Genomic DNA, 25,103 nt, shown 5'->3' with positions numbered 1-25,103 from the left:
TGGTTCTCACTCACTTTTCTCAGCGATGGTTTGACCGATTTCCACAAACTTAGATTCAAATGAAAGGTCTCCTGGTCCCATACGGAATTCCTGAATTTCATCCGGATCCGACTTCCGGTTCCGAAATTATAGGGTAAAGTGTGTTCAATATTGTACACCGTCACTTAAACCGGCGAAGCAAAAAACGTGAAAATTTTTCTAAACTGGTCTCAAAACTACACAAATCGATAGTCATTATCACTAGGCAACTAAACAAACCGATTCCGGCTATCCTGGTTCCCGGTATCCGGTTCCGGAAGTTCCGGAAATAGTGGTCATATATACCAAAATGGATCTCACTCACTTTTCTCAGCGATGGTTTGACCGATTGCCACAAACTAGGATTCAAATGAAAGGTCTTCCGGTCCCATACGAAATTCCTGAATTTCATCCGGATCCGACTTCCGGTTCCGAAATTATAGGGTAAAGTGTGTTCAATATTGTACACCGTCACTTAAACCGGCGAAGCAAAAAACGTGAAAATTTTTCTAAACTGGTCTCAAAACTACACAAATCGATAGTCATTATCACTAGGCAACTAAACAAACCGATTCCGGCTATCCTGGTTCCCGGTATCCGGTTCCGGAAGTTCCGGAAATAGTGGTCATATATACCAAAATGGATCTCACTCACTTTTCTCAGCGATGGTTTGACCGATTGCCACAAACTAGGATTCAAATGAAAGGTCTTCCGGTCCCATATAAAATTCCTGAATTTCATCCGGATCCGACTTCCGGTTCCGGAATTATAGGGTAAAGTGTGTTCAATATTGTAAACCATCACTTAAACCGGCGAAGCAAAAAACGTGAAAATTTTTCTAAACTGGTCTCAAAACTACACAAATCGATAGTCATTATCACTAGGCAACTAAACAAACCGATTCCGGCTATCCTGGTTCCCGGTATCCGATTCCGGAAGTACCGGAAATAGTGGTCATATATACCAAAATGGTTCTCACTCACTTTTCTCAGCGATGGTTTGACCGATTTCCACAAACTTAGAGTCAAATGAAAGGTCTTCCGGTCCCATATGGAATTCCTGAATTTCATCCGGATCCGACTTCCGGTTCCGAAATTATAGGGTAAAGTGTGTTCAATATTGTACACCGTCACTTAAACCGGCGAAGCAAAAAACGTGAAAATTTTTCTAAACTGGTCTCAAAACTACACAAATCGATAGTCATTATCACTAGGCAACTAAACAAACCGATTCCGGCTATCCTGGTTCCCGGTATCCGGTTCCGGAAGTTCCGGAAATAGTGGTCATATATACCAAAATGGATCTCACTCACTTTTCTCAGCGATGGTTTGACCGATTGCCACAAACTAGGATTCAAATGAAAGGTCTTCCGGTCCCATACGGAATTCCTGAATTTCATCCGGATCCGACTTCCGGTTCCGGAATTATAGGGTAAAGTGTGTTCAATATTGTACACCGTCACTTAAACCGGCGAAGCAAAAAACGTGAAAATTTTTCTAAACTGGTCTCAAAACTACACAAATCGATAGTCATTATCAGTAGGCAACTAAACAAACCGATTCCGGCTATCCTGGTTCCCGGTATCCGGTTCCGGAAGTACCGGAAATAGTGGTCATATATACCAAAATTTTTCTCACTCACTTTTCTCAGCGATGGTTAGACCGATTTCCACAAACTAATACGCAAATGAAAGGTTTCTGGTCCCATACGGAATTCCTGAATTTCATTCGGATCCGACTTCCGGTTCCGGAATTATAGGGTAAAGTGTGTTCAATATTGTACACCGTCACTTAAACCGGCGAAGCAAAAAACGTGAAAATTTTTCTAAACTGGTCTCAAAACTACACAAATCGATAGTCATTATCAGTAGGCAACTAAACAAACCGATTCCGGCTATCCTGGTTCCCGGTATCCGGTTCCGGAAGTACCGGAAATAGTGGTCATATATACCAAAATTTTTCTCACTCACTTTTCTCAGCGATGGTTAGACCGATTTCCACAAACTAATACGCAAATGAAAGGTCTTCTGGTCCCATACGGAATTCCTGAATTTCATTCGGATCCGACTTCCGAATCCGGAGTTATAGAGTGCGTACTAGAAGAGTTTGTGTGTCATGTTAGTTGGTTGCCGTACGAAGCGACTTTGACTATACCGGTTCTCGGGTTCCGGTGCCGGAAGTGCATATAATAGTGAACCCATTTCGTTCTCTTAAGGATGGCTTACGCAATCAAAGCACTGTTTTATTCTGTATGTTATGCATAAACAATCACTTGGTTTCTTTCAAAAATCGAAGAGAAAATTTTTGAATAGAATACCACAATATTATATGTACATGAGAAAGGCATCATTACACCACTAGGTGGATTAAGACAGGTTTTTTAGATTAGTGTCACTCTTCTCATACAAATAGGCAGCGCAAATGTCAAGCGCTTGGTTGGAAAAATGATGCCTACGATATAAACACTGAAAAATGCTTTCGTGAACTACTCGATTCCATCTGAATCAATTGGTGTCAAAAATGAGCTCAAATTAGTGTCACAAATTATTTAATAAAAAAAAAGTTTTTATGAGACTGTTTTGAATAAAGAGAAAGGCATTATCACACCACTAGGTGGATTAAGAATGGTTTTTACTTATTGCTCTAATCCAGTCGACATTGATCCCCAGTGCGTGGCTGCACACGGTAGGGCTGGAGACGTTTCGCTTCACTGCCCCAGTTGTAGGGTGAGTTTGGGAATCATTGCTTTAATCGACAGGCAAAATTCATCATCATCATCTATTGGTGCACTGGAGTTCACATTGTATTCTAACTAGTCTAATAGTGCCTAACGCAAACCCTGAACAATCTAGCAAAATCCATAAATATAATTGCATACATCTGGGCTATTGATATAATTTTGTCCAATATAAACCAAATATAAACAAAGGCGAATAGTTCAATGTTTATGGTCCACTATTTCTATGTTTTCCTAATACCGAATAGTATTGTTTCATGAATATCGATCGATCGATGATATTGTTAAATAAATTTGGTTACCTTGTTCCACTATTTATCTCTATGGTCGACGAATAAATGATTCCAATACCGAAAAACAATATTAGTTTACAAAAATTATTAGTTTACGGATCATTGTCAAGCAATTCGACGTACAGCGGTACAGGTTCATAAAAAAGTGTAAATTAACCAGTGTTAGTTGCGTGTGAAATTGAGCTATTTAACAATTATGTTCGACATTTTCAATTATTGCAAAGCCTTCGGTCAACCCTACTTGGACGGCGGCCCAGCTGTAAATGGCAATCATCGCTCGTCGATAGCATGAAGCATAAGTAGCTCGTTTCTTTGGCCAGTGAATCACACATTGTTTGTTCTCGCTTAAGCCGTATATACGGCACTCCAAGTAGCAATTAATTGAAGAGCGAACCTTATTCGATGAACGTGTTTATTAAATATTTTGCAAATGCCTTTCATAGCGATCGTCAGTTTGGTACGAATCAGAACATTAGATTATTGATTTGAAATCATTCTGATCTCCACATTTGAACTGGTCACCGTTATATGTACCTTCAGCATCGGAACTCTAGAACCGGTAGAATCGAAGACGGTTCGTACGGCCACCAACTAACATGACGTACAAAGTCTACTAGGTTTGATTCAAAATTTGAAGATTTTATACGATTTTGTCATTGTACTCTAAACGACGATTTAAATTTTGACCCTAAGATTGGGAATAAGGGTTTTGAGTCCAGTTTAGAAATTTTTTAACGGTTGTTGTTTCGTCGGTGTACAATATTTAACACACTATACCCTCCGGAACCGAAAGTTGGCTCCGGATAAAATTCAGTAATTCCGTATGGGACCGTGAGATCTTTTATTTGAATCTAAGTTTGTGGAAATCGTTCAAACGATCCCTGAGAAAAGTGAGTGAGATGTATTTTGGAATATATGACCTCTATTTCCGGTGCTTCCGGAACCTGAGACCGGGAACCAGGATAGCCGGAATCGGTTTGTTTAGTTGCCTACTGATAATGGCTTTCGATTTGTGTAGTTTTAAAACCAGTTTAGAGTTTTTTTTTCCGTTATTATTGTTATTATTTCTATTCATTGGTTGGATATTTTAAAGGGGGGGTTAGTGCAGAAAGTGTAACTAAAAGTTGGTCGTAAGTATAGTTATACGTGTAAAAGGATAGCATTAAAGAAGCTGGAAGTCAAATTGTTTGTATATATAAGTAAAGTTCCATAACAACTGGGTAAATTATTACCAAACTAGGCACAGGTACTTTTTACAATTCAGAGGTATAGGTATTTACCATAAAAACTATGATTTTTAGAGATCTGAGGCACACTGGCCGCAAGCAATCTGGACATGTACGAAGTATTGTTTAATCGGGTTGCCGTCTAAGTTATGTTTCACTACAACTAGAGTATTTCACGAAGCAAAACTTCGGACAACTTCGAGAATTTTTTTTCGGCTTATCTTTCCGAAGCATTTCCGAGTAACGCCGGGTCATTCAACTAGAATTTGATAAAGGAAGACAGTGTTGTACCTGCGTTTCGTTCGGCACGTCGGTTTATACACAGCACTTCTGGGCAAATAGCAGAAACTTTACGTCTGCTTAGCGGTTCAAATTGAGCTATCGAGTTTTGCATTAAGCAGTTCAATTTGAACTGCTATGCACTGATGAGTCTAAGATGAGAAACGTATACAAAATTCTAAACGATTATGTGCCATAAGCACAAAATTAGGTCGACCTTTGCATCTTCGATATTTATAGTTTTATGTTTGTGAATGATTGTTGTCCTTTAATCTACTATATACAAACCTCAAAAAATCATTTTTAGCGTTTTATTCTGCAGGAATACAGTTTTTTTCTGCTGGGAAACAGCACAAGGCCACCTTACAGTCTGGTGGGGGACCCGGTCTGATAGTTTGCCGACGATTGAACAGGATCACTAGGTAGATTCGGTAGATTCAATTGGATTTTCCACTTCTGCGTGTAGTTGATAAAAATGTCCAAACTCCTCTGGAGTAAGCTAAGCTCTTGATCTCGCAAACTTGCCTTCCTTTCACGAGAATGGCGGTATAATCCGCGAACAGTGACAGCCAGCAAAAAGGAGGAATATCCGAGGTGAAGATACTGTACAGCAATGGACCCAGGAGACTACTTTAGGGGACGCCAGCGGGAATACTGAAAGCATCGGACACTGTTCCCTGGAGTGAAACTTTGAACGATCTGTCCCGAAGATGATTTTGGTCCTGGAACGTTCAGCTCGTATAGCTTGTGAACAAGTCCATCGTGCCAAACGTTGTCAAATACTTTTCCACGTCTAGTAGAGCCATGCGGGTCGATTTCGAAATTGTGCGGTTCTATTTCACGATATTCACAATTCGCAGAAGCTGGTCTGTTGTAGAATGGCCCTTCCTAAAACGAAATTGTTCCGATAGGAGGATGTTGTTTCGGTTCGCGAAACGTACGATGCTTTCGAGAAGAAGCTTTTCGAATACTTTGCTGATCGATGATAGCAAACTTATCGGCCTATAGCTCGTATGAGACGTAGGATCCTTACCAGGCTTGAGGATTGGAGTGATTTTCGTCAACTTCCAAATAGATGGGAAATAGTTCGTCTTAAGACATTTGTTTGTTAGACAGGTGAGTGCCCGGAGTGTCAGATTTTTCATCATTAAATTAAATACACCGTCGAATCCAGAAGCCTTCATGTTCTTGGTGCTTTTAATAGCTGAGCGAACTTGGTCAACGGTTAACGGTCTTGGGTCGAGACTTCAAAACTTTACCAACTTGATGGTGATCAGCAACTAATTGCTTTTTTATCAGAGCACTAGTTCTCTAGAATTGCCTTCTATAAATATTCCGGAGACGGATGCAGTATTTGGTTTGCTCACCAGGGTGCATTTTCAAAATTTCACAACTCGTAAGTGTAACGAAATAACTTCAAATTTGTTATTTTTTCACGAAACGAATGGAAAAAGATGTAAGATTGTTGCTAATACTACGTTTAATGCGAAAACATTGTTTAAATAGTGACCAAATAGGTCCAAACACGAAACAATAAAATCAACCGAATCTTCAAATAAATCCTGTTACACGTTTGCTAACTTTAGTCTATGATAATCCATTTACGGAGACATATTGGGTCCGCAGGTTGCCATCTACGTCAAGATAGTTGAACTACACCCGGCATTATTCGACTAGTGCTTCAGTCAATGACGAATATGAGGTTCCGTTCACCCAGTCTAAACGCAGAAAAACAACTAGTTCTTCTGTGAGCATATCTGCTGTTGGACATTCGCAGTGTGAGTTTCGCTTCAAACAAAAGCGATTGCGTCATTCAGCAACTGGTCGTTTGTATTGGAGGAAAAGAAAACGAAAAGTGGACAACGATGGGGAACATTATACAAAATCAGCCGTTCTAATGGCTCTAAATTTTATCTATAGTTTTTTAGATAAGATTACTTTCTTTGCAAATCGAAGATAAAAATCATCATTTTAGTGAAAATCTAGAATAATTTGATAGGTTATGCACTTCTCGCTGTGCGGAATGCGCACCAAACGAATGCAAATAAAGCCAACATACGGCATATCAATCTCGTAGAAAATACCACCTGTAAGTCTGAATCCCGCGATTACATCATTCAGCTGCTGGTCGTTTGCGTGCGAGTAACAGAAAAAATACATTAAATCGGCCCAAAAAATGAAAAAAAATTAATTCGAAATGAAGTAGTCAACCTTAAAATTCTATACGTCGGTATTTTCGTAGCCGTTAGAACGCAGTGCGGCTTTCGCTTTAAACAAGTGTGGAATATTCATTAAAGTATGAACACAACGGATAGTATACATTTACAAATTGACAGTTCTGAGGGTTGTGATAGTGTTATAATCCGCAATTACGGTCAAATTATTTAGTTCCAAACCATTTTCAGTGTCTCTACATAGAATCTAGCAAAAGGTTAATTGGAATTCCTGATATACATTAATTACGTCCAACCACGACTCGGTGCGGAACGTTAGCGTTGTAGGGAAGGGTACACAAGCATGTGACAGATTTATTTTGTGCGCCGTTCGCCAAACGAGAAGCAACCGATTTGTCGGAATTTTGCTCGTGGAAATAACTGTCAACTGTGTTGAAAACTGGAGAAATGGTAAGTTTCGTTTCTTTTCAGAATCCAAAGCATTTTACAAAGATTTAACTATATCTGAAATGGATAATTTATTAGTAGAACAATGTTCCAAAATAAATGATTATTTTTAAAGTGATCTGCCCCTTGTCGACAGCAGTCCTTCGTCAATCTCGAGAATGTTTCCGAATAAACGACGTAAGTGTTAGAGCACACTTTTGTAAATTACCCAAATCAATCTGGAAATTATTGGATCAACCTACCTATTTCCAAAATGAGCTCAATGAAGAAAAGTCTTTATGAGTGGCGAATGAAAAGTTTTATCAATCCACTAGGAGGATTAAGATTAACGATGATCTTTGGTTCCACTCAGGTCAGATCGGTTGCCGGCAAACCAATGTCATTGAAATATATGACGAGTATGACGTTATTGATAATCCGGAAATAGCGGAAATAGATTAAATAAAGATTAGATGGTAAAACAACAGGGCATAAAATGGAACTTGGAACTCGTACTTCTTTTACGTTCAACCACAAATGCTGTGAGTTGAACGAAAACAAAATGCTGAAGGCGATTCAAAGAAATTTATTCTAATATGTCGACTAAAGACGCACTCAGACTATATAACACTACTGCAGTTCTTTTCAACAATAATATTTCATAATGTCAACGTTACGGTAGCCGAGCAGCATCTGAATCAAAGTGTCAAATCAAAGTGTTGATACTTTCTTTGATACCCGCACTTGCTGAAATGCGATTGAACACTTAAAAATTGAGTTTTAATTTATGCAAAATATCTGCATCATATCTTGAAAGACCATAACGCCTTAACGTAGTATTAAATTGTTATCCCTTATTGGTCTAGTAGTACTTTTTGTTTCCATGCACGAATTACAGTGCGGGTTTGTCTCAAAACCATGCGGGAAGATGCTTTTCTATTGCCCTGGTAGAAGTGTTGCCCTCTATCAATTAGATCAGCCGGGTGCCACCCTTACTGGAGCACGACTAGGCGCAGTCTCATTCTGCTTGTCATCGTCTTTAAACGTATTGTCGGTATTAAGCAGTTTATCAGCGGAAAATCGTTTACAACTCGCTACTGTAGAGTAGGGTTTTGCGGGAAACAGATTTGTTCAATAATCAGTTTTGTTTGATTTGAGAAATATTTTGATGAAAGGGAAATACTACTGTGTAAGTTTTCTTTAATTTAATTACGTTGTTTGGACGAGAAAGCAAACAAACCGATAAACGTAGTGAAGAAACTGTGTGCCTTCTAGTGATGTTATGATCGAGTTAAATGTGATATCTACATCTCGCATTGGTAAAATAATACCCAGCGTGTGTCGTAGTCGCAGTATAGCAACAACAAAGTCACCGAAAGATCACCTTTTGTGGTTTCTCGGCTAGGCTCGGCCGGCTTGTGCAATGTTAGATAGGTTTAGTTGGGTAAATTGAATAGCAAAGTATTCGGTACAAGTTCGCAGTTTTACGTTCGTGTTCTGTTAGTTCAACTGAATAATTGTTGATGATTACTCAGGTGGTTCTAACACGAGTGGTGCGTTATGTAATGTAGAATCTGCTTTGTTAGAAGCCTGTTGTGTTTACACAAGCATGGAGTTTCAAGTGAATAGTGACATAGAAAGTGTACATGTAATACTTTAGAATAACAGATGATTTAAACTGATTAAAAACAACTTTCATTAATGAACTGCTATAAAATCGTTTCTTTTTGTGGTAAGTACAGTTACAGTTGATTTCATCACAGCAGTCCATGTCTAAAACAAACTTCATTTTTTTATCATCGTATCGATCTGTTCGAGCAGTGGTTACGATTTAAATTATTGAAATTCGCCAAAAGTGTAGCTTTAGAAAAACTGAAAAAATGAAGGAATGTTAGTTCGACACTTGTTACTACTAGTGATCAAGAAAGTTTCCGGTAACTCTATAACTGACCTCTTTTCAGCTTCCAAAAGCCCAAGTATAGAAATTATGCGAATTTGAAAGATGCGGTTTGGTGGTTATGTCACTCATACGATTACATCTCCGGAACCGGAAGGTTTTGTTTTGTTTGCTTGATAAATGACCTTAAATTAGCTTTTAATCGAGCCTAAGATTGGGTTTGTTATACAAGTAAATTGAACAGATAGATATACAAAAATTTTACGATCTCGTCGAGCTGAGCCGAAAGGTTCACAACATTAGGGTGCTCCGGGGCTCCGATCAAAATTTAGTTTTCCTAGAAATTATACATCGTTTCTATAGAGGGAGGTATCATTTGTTTTAATACACTTAGGTGTAATGATGCTTTTCTCATTCAGGTATAGATGCGAAATGGATGTAATTTCCATTGTAGAATTTTTTAACCACTTGCTATGGGATTTCAGGAACCGGAAACCATTACCAAATTTGATTTGACTCGTCAGTGCAGAGCAGTTCAAATAAAACTGCTTATTGTAAACTGAGCAGTTCGCTACCCGAGCTTAGAACTAATCGAAATCATCATCTGTACTTGCAATTTTCACTGATTTGAGCTCATCCATTCATCAATTGATATGCTTGTTAGTTTTTGAAAAATGATTTTGATATGCTGTTAGCTTTTGAAAAGCAAAACTTTCCAACACAAATTACGTTAATTTTACGTCTGCTTAGCGGTTCAAATTGAGCGGTTAAGTTCGCACTAAGCACTTCTATTTAAACTACTCTGTACTTATGAGTCGCAGACTAAACGTAAAAAAAGTGAAAACGGGTATGTACCCTGAAAAAGCGAAAAAAACATAATTTTTGAGATTTATTACCTACTACATGGAATGAGAGATCCCGGGCCTAACAAAGAAAAAGTCGATTTTTAGTGTAAAAACTTTCTTTTTTCTCCAGTGTAATCTCCATCTAGAGCGATACTAAAGAATTTACTTTTCATGGAGAAACCTTTGGATATAGAGAATAGTCACTGGGGGCCAGGTCTAGAGAATACGGGGGATGGTGGACCAATTAGTACCGCAAATCATTCAATTTTACCGTTGCTTTTATGCATAAATGCGCTAATGCATCTTTTTCCATAGGTTGATGAAAACTAGAACTCGTCTGACACAATCAGCTATTATTCAAACACTAGTGGATAGATTCTCATGAAATTTGGTATTGGGCCATCTAGAGGCTTGTTCTTAATAAAAAATATACACGGTTCGTAACAATTCACGTCTTTTCTGTATAAAGCTCGGGACTTTTCATCCTGTTAACGATACTTCCCTTCCTGTTAAGGATAGTTGCTACACACACCGTGAGATAGAGGTTTTGAGAGTTACGTGATGGTAAAAACTCCACTACCGCCAAAGCACGCAGCGGCAGGCCCTACGAAGCAGAACAGAGTCCTAACCACATAAAATGGATAATGAAACCCGAGTATACTAAATGACAATAATAATAATAATACATAAAATATTTAATACACTTTCGTGAAAATAGTGACTTTGTGAGAGTGTAATGACTTGATATAGTGGAATTCAACGGTACAACAACAGTACTATTAGTGAGAATATTCTACTAACAGCTCAAACAGAAATTTAGTGATAAAATAGTAGTTAAGTTTTGGAAGCTATATGTTAGGTTATGAAGTTTTTTAGGCCTATCTGAGTCAACTGAGTAAAGGTACTACGGAATTTTTTTTTGTTTTAATTATAGAGGTTTGTTTTGACCTTAAGGTCATTCGCCGCTTCGGGCTAGAAACTGCGGGGTTGTAAATCGAACCCAGGCGGGTTGCGTAAAAGGCATCGACTTACCCATCACGCTATACCCGTCCCTAATATGGAAAAATGTTCCATTTGACGAAACGTTTCACTCGAAAGTATTGTGAGATGGGAAGCGTTACCTAAAGTTAAAGAAGCTAGAAAGCGTTACATACGATGATTTTACGAGTTATTTTGTGGAAATTATGAATGGTAAAAACCGTTATAAGGGTTGGATTCGTGCGGTAAACGAGTTACGATGTGTTACATACGTTATTTTTTGTGAGTCATTGGTGTTACTTTATATTAGGTTATGGCGTTAGGGGTATGTTACTTTTTTGTGAATCATGAAGTTACTTTTTAGTAAGTTATAGGCGTTACGAAGCGTTACTACGTTACTTTTTTGTGAGTTATGTGCGTTACGAAGCGTTATATGCGTTACTTTTTTGTGAGTTATGGCGTTACGAAGCTTTGTAAGTTACAAACGTTGCATGGGCTACTTTTTATGACGATTTATTAATTTTTAGTTGGTTTGACGTAAAGCCGCCATAACTAAGTGCTATAACTACGTGCTACGGTGTCTGTCTGGCGTTTTAGAGTGATTAAAACAAGATTCAGAGTGGCGAAATGGAAGCGCGTATGCACGGAATGCATAAGAGCGCAGGTTCGAGTCCTGTCTCTGAGCGTATCTTTTTCCAATAAATCATTTTTTCTGTTAGTTTTTCATTCATTTGGCTTCTCCAATACATGTTTCCGCTCAGCTACTTTTTATGAGTTTTGGGTGTTAGGAAGCGTTAGATGCGTTACTTCTTTAGTCACTAACAGGCGTTATGGAGCGTTACGAAGCGTTTCTTTTTTGAAAGTTAAAGGCGTTACGAAGCGTTATATGAGTTACTTTTATTAAAGCGTTACAATCGTTACTGTTACAAGCATTACATGGGTCACTTTAAATAAGTTTTGGGTGTTAGGAAGCGTTACATGCGTTACTTTTTTGTATGTTACAGGCATTGCGAAGCGTTACTTTTTTGTAAGTTAAAACTAAACATCAACTAACAAAATAAGCTTCATTCGCTTTTACGTCGCCATGTATGTAAAAATGCTGGTGAAATTGAGATATTTCCTTTATCACCCTGTAATTCCAGAATCAGAAGTCGTATCAAGATAAAATTCAATCATTTCAAGTTTGATAAAATCGACTTAGCCATCTTTGAGAAAATTTAATAAATATTGTTTGCAATTTTTAGCCCATATAATTCTGTAATTCCGAAACCGACGTACGCTTTTGAGATAGGTATCATTACACCGCTGGGTAGAATAAAAAAGGTTCTTCTTTTCACGCAAATAAATGGTGTAAATTTCACGGAAATAAAGTATGTGTCATGGAACTACTCACTGGGATTTATTAGAACAAGAAGTCAATCGAAAACGCATCAGAAAATTAGATACGAAGATGCAATACAATTGAAGCATACAGAGCAAGAGTCAATACCCTGTCATGGTTGATGAGAGAGAAAGTAAAAGCATATAATTCTCAATGACCTCTGAAAATTAGAAACGAACTAAGAGTTACCAAACAAAAGTGTATAACGATCAGTAAACGCAATAATCCATGTGGAACCATGAGCATGCCGAGAAGATTAATTGCTTAGATAAAAGAATTTAAAGCTGGGTGGAACCTGAAAAGTAATGAACGAAATGATAGAAGATAGTCAATACAGCAAACATTTCGAAGCGATGAATCAGTTGGAGAAATGTGGTAGACCCCGAAAAGCGTGATTTACGCGGTGTACGTTCTGAGATTCGGACAGAGGCCACTATCAACGGTATAAATAATTCATGTCGCGGACGATTTTTTCTCGCCGAGAACGAATGGTATTTTGGAACTTGATAAAGACCTTTCCGAGCTACAGCATACCGGACGGTGTGAGTCATCGCCATGTGTTTGTAATGAGAGAGCTTTCTTTGGTTTGACTTCTACCCATTGCTTCGTGTTGGTTGTATTGTAGCATTGAACCACGTAGCTCGCTATTTGCACGGGTTTGTTCCGATCTGAGCTGGGGAGCTCTACCACGTGTTGTTCAAGGACACCGTGCTGGAACGCGGGCACATGATTTTCTACTATACGTAAGATATGTTCATGTGCATAGTATGACTAACGATAGACTTCTGCAGTTTTCAAAAAAACATACTTTGTAACTTTGTAAAAATTGATTCAGTCATCTTTGAGGATAAAGTTATTGAAAACACCGATGAGCTGAATCGAATGGGCTTCCTCGTCACTTGTGACTAGTCGAGTTTTGGAGTGATTGCATAACCTATCTATATGAGAAACGCCAAAAAAACTCCGTTAACCGTTCTGTATTAATTATACTTAAATTTGGTCATAAACACATAAACAGGCTAAATAAATTTTGACGAAGTGTGACGATTCGTTGCATCGTATGCATCGTTGTAAAGCAAAAAATAAAAATCACAATACAAGCTTCAATAAACACACTGGCAAATACGAGAACGAAAGAGAAATAACCCGCGATGCCCGCACACCCCAATTGAAAACAAACACGTAATCCACGAGATGTATGTGGAGAAGGTCCATGATGCAGAAAAAAAATCGTCTCCGGCCATCTGTTCTAAAACGAAGCAATTTTACTACAATACAATAGTTTTAGAAATATGGTGATGGAGTTTATCACTCCAAACGGGCCTCACAATGTAAATTCCACTACAATATCAGGGCCATCCAGAGGAGTTCTTTTTGAGTTCAAGGTCGATCAAAGTTTCACGACAGGACAAGGTACTGGCACCGACGTATGGCTGCCGGGTTTCGTGCGGTGGAACTTTACTTGTTCGGATTGTATGGTAATTTTTAAGCATATCTTTTGCTATGGTTACGGAAATCATGTGCATACACATGTCGGGAATTGTGACATCACGATCGTTTAGAAGGATTGTTGCGATGAGGTCTGAGTCATTTTGTAAGAGTGTTTCGCTGGTATTGGCCTCTTTTGATTATTTTTGGAATTTTTTTAAAAAATCTTCTACATTTTCACTAAGCATGACCGAGGGTCAGCGAACATTTGCAAAACAGCACGATATTGTAAAATTTGAAGTGAGAATACAATGATTCCAGTTTTTATTCATTTTGATGTGATGGTCTAATTTTAATTATTGGAACTGTTTTCTTTAAAACTAATCACAATTATCTGATCAGATCAGAAGATTATAAACGAACTAACAAGGTGGCAAGTGATCGGGAAAACCAGGAAAAATCCGGAAATTTTAGTGAAAAACCGGGAAAAATATTATTAGCCAAAATATGAGTAACAATTGTTAGCATCATGATTTTTTATTCAGCAAGTAAAAAGTAGGAGACAACACCCAATTTTGCGTTTAAGCGAAATCATCAGTCAAAGTGTTGAAACAATTTATTGTCCCATAGAGGTACTATGTTGAACAATCCATTGGAAACTAGGCCAACATACCCATGTCTCGTCCAACGTTTTTTAAGGGTTTAACAGCAGTTTTAAATCAATCAGAAAGTATTAGAATTTTCTTAGCTGTTATCAAAAACAGCACAATGAAAACTCATCTGAAAAAAAGCATAATTTGGATGCTTCTGTTGGATCCTCTAAGCTTTAGAATAAATATTCAACACACTTTGCAAGGATCGGATTATTTTAAATAAAATTATTCAAACTCTTAGGAGCCTTAGTGTTTTCTAGTTTGCTAATGATGATCATCTTGAGACAATACTTGTGTTATACTCGTAATTGTGTGAGATTTCAATAGGACTAACAAAATTGGAAAAGTTGATCTTATCCACCGTTTGCAGGGAGTGTTTGATTTCCTTCTTTGAGAGCTGAACCTGCTTTCTGAGGACCAGTACAGAATCTTTCGAGAAGGATTTAGAATATGGTTTTATTTGTTCAGTGATTATATGCTTTATTTTCTTTGAAAGGTCCTCAACTATTCCATATTAGGATCATAAAAACGTTGATATTGGCTTTAAATTTTAAACACTTTTAATTCTATAGTACCGGAACCGAAAGACGGAATCGCCAAGAATTCCACAGCAACCTATTAAACCAAAAAAACCATTTATTGAAATCTAACTTTGTGTAACCCAGATGAAATTTTATCTGAAAAATCGAAGTAGTTTCCATTACTAGGGAGTATTCAACCGATATTGCTGGTACTCCCAGTATCCGAAGCCATGGACACCGATTCGTTCGGCCATCACAATAGGTCCTGCTCAATATCAAAGTAGCAACACAGAAGGATGGATTATACCTTTTGTCGTGAATTCGACTTACTTTACAATGTGGTGTCTTTTCAAAATTTACCTTCTGAGAGAGTGATAAGTTGTTGATCGTGAATATCTCTTTTTTGTATCTAACGAATAAACATAATTTTTGCTACATGCCATCGGAAATATGATCACAATTTTATGATTAAATTATCAGTTGTGTGACATAATCTCAAATATTTCAAAATTAAACTTTTCTGAAAATTTTTGGTATAAACGAGTATCAAAGAGGATAATTCACAAGGAGCGTTTGCCTTTCTCGTATTTTTGAAGCTCATAGCTCAGTGATCTGTGAAAGGATTTATATAATCTAACTACCATTAGAATCGAAATTTTTCATCTTAAGCGTGTATAGAAAAAGCATTGAAGTATTTCAATAGTACACTATTAAAAAACCTGTCTCATTTGACCCATGTCAACACCAGCCAATCAGAACGCGTTCTGAGGAAGAAAACAAAATATCTGCTGCTGTAAAACAAATCGTTTGAGAAAATGTTCCGAAAAGTGTTTAATATCGTAGTTAGTTCCACAATTTGGTCCTTCTGAATGAAACGAATCCTTAATTCCCATTAAAATTCTGTATGCAACTATTTTTATAGCCGTTAGGACCGCCCATTAGTGAAAAAGCTACAACCGAAATCACGTAAAAAGAAAGCTCCTAACGGAAATTGAATCAGTTTGGATTCTATCGCCACTGCGAGCAGATGTAATTTGTGTCGTTTGCAAAGCTAGTTTCGCTACCGACAAGAGCGATTACGTCACAGCTGCCAGTCATTTTCATTGGTGCAAAAACAACGGTGAAGAGTATCACACAAAATTAGCCGTTCTAATGGCTCTAAAAGTTTTTTTAAAGAACTATTTGGAATTGTTTTTCTCAAATCGAAGGTAAATATCCTCAGTTTAGTGCAAATCTAAAACAGTTTGGTTAGATTTTTGCACTTTTCGCTGTATGAAATTCACAGTAATCGAGATCAAGTGAAGCTTACTTTGTTTTTGCTGAAAATGTGTAAAAGGGGAATGCTTGCATAATTCATACAATTGATCAACTAATTGATATTCGGAGGTGTTAAGGAACATGTCAGTTGTTTTCGTATTCACGACATCCAGTTATGTCTCTGACATTACCCACCCGCCTTTTTTTTTCTTTTTTTGGTGCGTATTACTCTGTAGTTTCGGAACCGGAAGTCGGATCGGGATAAAATTTGATAGCATTATATGGAACCATAAGACCTTTCATTTGAATCAGAGTTTGTGAAAATCGGTCAGCCATCTCTGAGAAAATTGAGTTACATTATTCGTCACATACACGCACAGACATATTGTGTCCCTCTGGGCTTCGGTTTTAAAATCGGTTTTCACAGCGATTGCATAGCCTTTCAATACAATATAGGCAAAACAGATGACTTGGTATGTGTTTTGCCTTTCTCTATACAAAGGTAATAGAATTACTAAAAAAAACGATATTTGAACGGAGCCTCGGAGACCCATAGTGTGTTATGTACTATTCAACTCAGCTCGACGAGATCGGAAAATGTGTGTGTGCGTATGTATGTAGGTATAAATGTGTGTAGCTTTTAACAAATATTTTTACCGCTCATTTTTTTCGAAGATGGCTGACCAATTTCCAACAACTCGTTTGAAAGCTACTATTCGGCCATTGCTCAAGTTCGAAGATCAAATGACTGTGACAACTGGTTCCGGAGATATAATGGTATAAGTGACGTTAACGGCAAAACGCGTTGTTTTTTTACCACCTAATTTCTCGTAGATGGCTGAACCGATTTCAACAAAGTTAGGCTCGTTCGGAAACTACTATTGGTTCATGAAACAGGTTTGAAGTTCAAATGGTGTGACTTACGGTTCCGGGGATATAATGGCATAAGTGACGTAAATTTCGAAGATATTATCTGGCTGACACATCAAGTTTCGGAGATGTAATCGTACAAGTGACGTAATCGAGAAATTATGACTATTTCAGATAGAGAGCTATGATCAAATAAAAATGAATATATTGGTACCAAAAATGAGCTCAAATTAGCATCTGGAATTATTTCAATAAACAATAACAAGGATTTTGAATTATGGCTTTAAATTTTAAACAGTTTTAATTCTATAGTACCGGAATTGAAAGACGGAATCGTCAAGAATTCCACATTATGACTATTTCAGATAGAGAGCCAAAAAACCATTTATTAAAATCTAACTTTGTGAAACCCAGATGAAGGGGAATGCTTGCATAATTCATACAATTGATCAACTGATTGATATTCGGAAGTGTTAAGGGAACATGTCAGTTGTTTTCGTATTCACGACATCCAGTTATGTCTCTGACATTACCCACCCACCTTTTTTGTTTTTGATTATAGAGGTTTTAACCTTAAGGTCATTCACCTCTTCGGGCTAGAAAAACTTTTCGACCCTATGTGTGGGGTTGGAAAATGGAACCCAGGTGGGCTGCGTGAAAGGCATCGACTTACCATGAATTCTAGTTCTTATGCTCTAAGTGACTTGAAACGAATTAAGTGTAAACAATGCTAAGCAAAAGTATTATAATTAAAGAAATATAAACATTTTCAATCCACCAGATCCTACAAATCAATTCATATTTGATAGAGGAATGCATTAAATGGCCTTCTGTTAAATCGAAGCCTAATGCAATTTTCCACCAGATAAATACCGAGACCGGTCCGTTGACCCCGCTTGTCAGGTTGACAGATTAGATGTTTGCTCGGTGACAAAGCTGCCATCAGACTAGACAAGACACCGAACATTGTCGAGTACGCTCTGCCCACTCGAGTCTATCATTTCCTCTTTATTATTATTAGTCGTCTCCCTCGATGAATAACATCCGAAGTTCGAATGCAAATTGAATGCATTTTAACATGCACTTGACAATGGGTAAGCCAGACGCTATTAATTCGCACCGTGCACATGGAATGACGTGACATATGTTGTTCTGCATGCTCCAATTGAACCTTCATCGAATGCTACTTAGCTTATTGTTATCGAAATCATTCAGTCATTTGCAACGGTCAGTTGGTTTACTGCTGTCAACTGGACAGTGGTTGTTGTCAATAATTATCTAACACCAACATGATTACTATAAATACTACACAAAATACTCGCCATTAGTGTGAAAAGTACATATTGATATTTACCCATGAATTTTGCGATATTTTGCAGACAAATCCTAACTACCGTTAAAACTGCATGCAGAATTGTGTTGATTATTTACTATTCAGATTAAACACGTTTTGTTAAGTGGAGTTTGTTAGATGACAATAAACCGTAAAACTATTAATGGAAATGTAGCTTAGATTTGTAATTCAAGCCGTTCTGCACATTTGCTAATGTGTTGAAGTTTGTATCGGGGTCAACTACGAATAGTACACATCAATTTCGCAGGCATTGTATCACTTAATGGAAAGGTCTCAATAAATACTTGGAACATTGACCATATGGTAATCGCAAAATTAAGCTTCACGGCTACGAATAAACCGACAATAAAGAATTGCCAGGGGCATATGTAATACCAGCGCTCCATTATTATCTAGTGGATTGCTGATGTCAGTCATTCGGGAGGAAATGATAATTAAACGATTAAACTCGGTAAATTTATTGATCGAGGCACATGCGTAGTACACATCGAGTGTTGATTACCAGTCGCCGGATTATGGCAGCTTGCTCAGCGGATGAATATTGCAAGCGTGGGTTTTGTGATTTTAAGCGATACTCATTTCCGAACAATGCAAGCAAAAAAGCTGCCGTTTATTCAAAACTCCGGGATGTGTGCCTAATTAGTTTTTCAAGCAGCCACAGGCAGAAAAGCTTTTTCGTGCACTCAGGCCCGGTGTTATGGTGTACGAAAAATACTTTTCAGCTGTGTTAGATTCTTTTAATTCATATGTATTTTTTTATATATTTTCTACATATTTACACATTATATTTTATTTGTTTTTTATACTACTAACAGAGAAATTGTTTTTATATTGTGTATAGTCTGTGGCTTGGCTGAGGTGTTTAAAAAATAACACTCTGTGAAAATATAAAGAAGCATGTCGTACCTCAAAATAATAAGTTAAGTACCAGGAGCTCAAGTTTGGTGTCATTTTTTTAGCGACGAAAACAAACATTAAACAATTCAATGAATGAGTTGATCATTTGTCAAAGTCCAAACAATTGTAAATATGTATTGGAACGAGCAAAGTCGAATGTTTAAACAAACAATGTAACTGTCCAAAACAGTCTAGTGAGCAATTTATCACTGAGATTACGGAAGCCCCATCACGTCGTACATCTTAAATGATATACTCGTATAACGTCATCCACCGGCTCCAGTCTGTCAACTGTCGTTTCTGGTTCGCGCCGATCAGATTGTAGGGGTGTTCTGTGTTACGGAAATCAGAGGAAAGGCGCTAATCTGACTCGACGCTAGCTGCCAGATCTCTGGTTATGGTGGAATATGTTTTCATTTACAATCGACGGTTTATCTTGCGTGTCAATCTGGGTGGTCTTTATTATTTCAATAGGCCTGTTGCTTACAGTTTGTCAAGAGAATGCACATTTTCGCACTGTTGCAAGGTTATCTTATGAAGATGACTCATGAAATGGAAACCTGTTTTAATTCTACTATTGGATTGGCTCTCTATCATACATTATTTCAGGATGCATAACTTATATGTAAAATTATTTGAACAAAAGTGTGCAATTTCGAACTTCATAACTAAAATCTGTTTGAAATAGTCGACCTAAAAAAGTGTTCGCGTAAATTTAATGAGGCATAAATTAAAATTTTGAATGTTATTCTCCAAATACCAACATCGCAATAACACTCGTCACGTACGCACAGCGTCGCCATTCGCAAATTGTATTATGTAATCATGTGATTCGAAATGTCATCTCCTTTGGAACAATGGCATCTCCCACCAGTGAGAACATGCGATGCAGACTGACCCACTTCATACATTATTCATATCGCACTGCACTCGAATAAATTGTGGCACAATTTTAGGAGAAGATTTATTGAAACATTCATAAACAAATATATATGACACGACCCCCGAATTTGGTCATTGGGCACAAGATGTTTATTTATTAAAGTGTCACGTTGTCGCAGCAGACTGCCTTCAGAGCGCATATAGCGGGAGTGGAGTTCGCTTCAATTATGGTCTAAAATGGTCATTTCGGTTATTATATATTTGAGCGCGTCTGGTCTGCCCCGGCCATCACAGAGCAAAGTGTGAGCACGATAAATAAATTAAATTTTACTGGCGATGGCAGCGGGCGGCTTACATCGCAATTTCATCTGTGTTTTCTTAAGATTATAACGTAAAAGGGTTTATACATTTGAAAAAAAATCCTTTCGGATTCGCTGCAGCTGGAACCTTTACAGCATAAATTCATTTTCTTTACAATAACTACACAACAAATTTTAACATTTTTGAATCAGAATGTTATAAAAATATTCACTCGACGACTGGAAATTTTTTTTCGTTTTTATGGTTCGTGAGGTTGAATTAAGAGCTAAGCAGAATACTTAAAATTGTCACCAACATGAGCAGAGTAATACCTAATTGAGGTTTTCCAATACCAAAACAATAAAACAGTAACCTTGAAATGTCGAATACAGTGTCTAAACTTAAAACATATTTCAAATATCTTTGGCGGAACACGATTGACAGTTTCGAAAAAATGTATTTCTTTTGTTGATGCATACCAAATGAATAAAAACAATTAAGACTGTCCCAGAAAGTATTGACGCACTTTGATTTCGCTGTAAATAATTCACAAGTGTTAGATATTCAAATTTTATTCGATATACTGATAATATTAGACTACAACAACAGAATATTATTCTCAACATTTGCTACTCTGCCATTGTAGACTGGCTGGTGCATCTCCTGCGAACGTTCCTCATTAAAATCCGTACAGACATCTTGGCGACAAGCTTAGACACTTTTTTTCAATCTTTTTCGAACTGTTGAATGGTTTCGGCTGCCGAGACATGTTTCCTAAGATGTGCCTTCGTTAATGCTCAAAATTCCTCAATTGGTCGAAGTTGTGGGCAATTTGGTGGATTCATGTCTTTTGGTACGAGAGTGACATTTTTGGTAGTATACCATTCTACCGTTGATTTCGAGTAGTGGCAAGAAGCAAGATCTTGCCAGAAGACAACAGGATCCTTGTGGCTTCGAATCATGGGTAGAAGTCGTTTTTGTAAACATTGCTTGATGTATATTTCGCTGTTTATTGGAACAGTGGTGATGAAGGGTTTCGAAATCTTACCGCAGCTACAAATTACTTGCCGGACCATAGCTTTCTTACAAAATTTTTCGACTTCAATCGATGTCTCGGACTGGTTTAACACTTGCCCTTCTCGCACCGTATAATATTGTGGTCCCGGCAAGGATTTGTAATCGAGTTACACGTAGGCATCGTCGTCCATGATTATGCAGATCAAATTTCCAGCAAGAATCGTATTGTACAGCTTTCGAACCCTCGGCCTGATCGATGCTTCTTGTTTCGGACTACGTTTTGGTTGTTTCTGCTTTTTATAGGTTCGAAGATTCAAACGTTCTTTAGCACGAAGAACATTTGACTCCGAAGTGCCCACTTTTTTGGCCACATCCCGAACAGAAACCTCCTTCTTTTGCTCGAACGCCTTCAGTATACGTTTATCTAACTGAGGGTTAGCAGGACCATTTTTCGACCCGTTTTCGGTTTATCCTCAAATGTGTTATTCTCATCGAACTTCCTGATTACATTTCGCACGGCTTTTTCACTTGCTCCTTCCTCCTGTACACATTTCAGAACCACCTCAAATATCGTAAAAAGAGGTAACGTAAAAAAAGTTTACTTGAACGGAGGCTTGGGCGTATACCGAGTTGAAGCAATATTTTACCATTTCAATAATAAAATAATGCCAAAATTAGCCATGATAGTAAAATGAACTATTACTTTGACTTTGGTATAGCCAGTAAGATAGTTGTAATGTCTAAAAAACTAGAACAATTCGTGATTCGGATTAGTTTTCTTCCATATTAGTTTTTTTACGTGTTTTGCATCGCCGCTCTTCATGCCGCACAATAATGCTTCCCCTTATAAAAGTTGGTAAAAACCTTAAATATTCGATAACTGCCTGCTTAATAGGTTTCCATCAATATATTTAGATTACTATCTATTTAAATATGGTTATTTATATCGCTATTATCCGCTATCAACCGGAAGTCGGGTCCGGATCAAATTCAGACATTTTGTATGGGACCATAATACCTTATATTTAAACCTAAGTTTGTAAAGATCGGTTCACCCATATCTGCTCCGTTTGGGAATATTGGACCACTATTTCTGCTTCTTCCGGAACCGGAAACTAGGGATCGATATAGTCAAAATTAGTTTGACAAGGCTTATGAATTGGAAGAGTTTTCAGCACTGTCCCGAAGAGTTCCTACAATATTTCCATTTTCACTTTAAACAACGGTATGCTATTTTTAACATTCATCATCATAGAAATTCGGATCTGCATGAAGTTCAAAATTTAAACCGTTTTTGAAAAAAATTTAGTTCGCTTAAATTCCACTATGAAGAATTTTGACTATTTCGTTATAATACTAACGCAATAAAGACAGACAGATACTAATATTTCGAATGCTATTTGCACTCATCATCAGTGTATCAGTTTAGAAGTCTGTTTACGAAATAGTAAAAATTCTTCATAGTAGAATTTAAGGAAACTTAATTTATTTTAAAAACGGTTTAGTTTCATTTCACTAACTGCCCAAACCCCAAACAGTTCAAAATTTGTTTTAAGTGCTATAAGACCTTTCATCTGAAGTTTATGACAAGCCAAGTTTATGACAATCGACTATTTTAGAGTTTTTACTCCAATAATTGGGGACCGGTATAACTGGAGTGTGGTCAATTGGTCATCTGCTTACAAGATCTATAATCTAGAAAAATTTGGGAATGATTTTCAAGGCAATTGTAGCACTTTACATGATCATTTATGAAAGAACACCCGCTGAATAAAACATGTTTTTTACTAATAACCCTGTTAAAGACTGTCCCAGAAAGTATGGACGCAACCAAAAACCGCTGCCATTTCGCAATGGTTCAGAATCTGTCTATATTTAGGGCTGCGTCCTGTTGTTTACACTCTTCTCTAACCACTTGTGCAGTTGTTTATTCGTTTTCATTAGTTTATTTCGAGATGCGTGGACTTTCAGCAGAACAACGTCGAATAATTGTGTACAAATGGTGCACAGAGCGCGGCTGTCACTGAAAGATAGCAAAAATAAAAAGAAGTAAGTGAAAAAGTCGTGCGAAATGCAATCAGGAAGTTCGGTGTGGATAACACCTTTGAGGATAAACCGAAAACGGGTCGAAAAAAAGGTCCTGCTAACCCTCAGTTGGTTAAACGTATACTGAAGGCGTTCGAGCAAAAGAAGGAGGTTTCAGTTCGGGATATGGCCAAAGAAGTGGGCACTTCGAAGACTGTTCTTCGTGCTAAAGAACGTTTGAATCTTCGAACCTATAAGAAGCAGAAACAACCAAAACGTAGCCCGAAACAAGAAGCATCGATCAGGCCGAGGGTTCGAAAGCTGTACAATACGATTCTTTCTGGAAATTTGAACTGCTTAATCATGGACGACGAAACGAACGTGAAACTCGATTACAAACCCTTGCCGGGACCACAATATTATACGGTGCGAGAAGGGCAAATGTTAAACCAGTCCGAGACATCGATTGAAGTCGAAAATTTTTGTAAGAAAGCTATGGTGTGGCAAGCAATTTGTAGCTGCGGTAAGATTTCGAAACCCTCCATCACCACTGCTTCAATGAACAGCGAAATATACATCAAGGAATGTTTACAAAAACGATTTCTACCCATGATTCGAAGCCACAAGGATCCTGTTGTCTTCTGGCCAGATCTTGCTTCTTGCCACTACCCGAAATCAACGGTAGAATGGTATATTACTAAAAATGTCACTTTCGTCCCAAAAGACATGAATCCACCAAATTGCCCACAACTTCGACCAATTGAGGAATATTAGGCATTAACGAAGGCACATCTTAGGAAACATATCTCGGCAGCCGAAACCATTCAACAGTTCGAAAAAGATTGGAAAAAGTGTCAAAACTTGTCGCCAAGAAATACGGAATTTAATGAGAAACGTTCGCAAGAAGGTACGCCTGCTAGTCTACAATGCACAGTGGTTCAAAAGCGCAATTTCACGCTCTTAATTGATAACTCATAGGGTCGTGGTTTTTGAGGTACAGTATCTTCAGCAAAGTTGCTCAGAATGATAGACGCCATCTTTTGGCTAATTTTATTCATGTGATTAATCCCCCTAAAAGTGAGATAAACATTTTATTTTAGCTCAGGGCCAACATAGGAGCTAAGTTACTTCGACAAAGTTGTGCAGAAAGTTATTTCAAACAAGTTTGCTAAAGGTACTATTCCTGTAACTTGAGTGTAATTCAAGATATAATGTATTTTCTGAAAAGGGTGTCCAAAAACCAGTTTTTGTAAGAAAACATATATATTTTCAATTTATATGAGTTTTTCATGTTATACAAAGTTTTTCATCTTTAAAAACTACACAACTTTCTCGAACATACTATGCTGCTATCATTTCAGTTTAATGAAATATAGCAATTTTTCATTTTTTTTAAATAAAATTCTAACTTGTCTATTATCAAAAGGCGCAGGAAGGTGCAGATGAAACTACTTACATATTAAACTACTTCAAAAGAGCTTTCATGCCGTGGTTGAATTACTCGTCTGCGATCGTCTGCAGGCGAGATATGTTCTTTTCAAATACCTTGTCCTTGACATTTTCAATGATAAGGTTCATTGTATTTCAGATCAGATTTCAGTATATATTCATTACTATGCTACTTGCCACAAAATATTATTTTTTTG

General features: G+C 37.5%; 1 protein-coding gene across 1 annotated transcript in view; it reads left to right on the top strand.

The window, feature by feature from the left end:
• Positions 1-8,191: 8,191 nt before the first annotated feature.
• The window catches only part of LOC131425455 (calponin homology domain-containing protein DDB_G0272472-like), a 163,548-nt gene continuing 146,636 nt past the window's right edge, over positions 8,192-25,103 (top strand). Inside the window, exon 1 of the mRNA XM_058587399.1 lies at positions 8,192-8,884. The gene's annotated coding sequence lies outside the window, so the exon portion shown is untranslated. The remainder of the gene's footprint in view (positions 8,885-25,103) is intronic.

Source organism: Malaya genurostris, chromosome 1, assembly GCF_030247185.1.
Source record: "Malaya genurostris strain Urasoe2022 chromosome 1, Malgen_1.1, whole genome shotgun sequence".
NCBI classification, from domain to species: domain Eukaryota; kingdom Metazoa; phylum Arthropoda; class Insecta; order Diptera; family Culicidae; genus Malaya; species Malaya genurostris.
Note: the sequence above shows the minus strand (reverse complement) of the source record. Positions and strands in the feature narration are given on the sequence as shown.